General features: G+C 47.4%; 1 protein-coding gene across 1 annotated transcript in view; it reads right to left on the bottom strand.

The window, feature by feature from the left end:
- LOC116700561 (catenin delta-2) overlaps positions 1-487 on the bottom strand; it is a 21,412-nt gene that overhangs the window by 14,503 nt on the left and 6,422 nt on the right. The window lies entirely within an intron of this gene.

Raw genomic sequence — 487 nt, forward strand, 5'->3', positions numbered from 1 at the left:
TGGTGGTGAGCTCCAGGTCCTGCAGCCGCAGACGAACCGCCATCGGTGGGGCTCGGCCAGAGTGGAAACATTGCTAGAAAGCTTCGCTGCCGACCTCGACCGGATCTGATCGGAGCTCCAGCGGGACACGGAGAGCTCCGGACCCGGTAGCAACACATCCCCCTTGGAGCTCACCGCTAGTGTTGGTGGAATAGCAAGCTAGCGTTAGCGAACTAACCAACCAGCCTGCTTATAAATAAATACAATTTAGTTATCCTAACACTTTTTAACAGACAAACTGAAACACTGGCGGTGAGCTCCTGGTCTTGCAGCTGCAGACGTACTGCCATCAGTGGGTGTAACGCGCACCAAGTTCTGCATCCCTAGGAAAATATTGATTTTATAAGACAAAGCGGCTACTGTTTAAAAGCTAGGGTATATATATTTCTTTGTCATGTTCATTAATGATGATTATAATTTTAGAACGTTTAGAGACATCAATGTTTTA

Source organism: Etheostoma spectabile, chromosome 13 (genome assembly GCF_008692095.1).
Source record: "Etheostoma spectabile isolate EspeVRDwgs_2016 chromosome 13, UIUC_Espe_1.0, whole genome shotgun sequence".
Taxonomy (NCBI): Eukaryota; Metazoa; Chordata; class Actinopteri; order Perciformes; family Percidae; genus Etheostoma; species Etheostoma spectabile.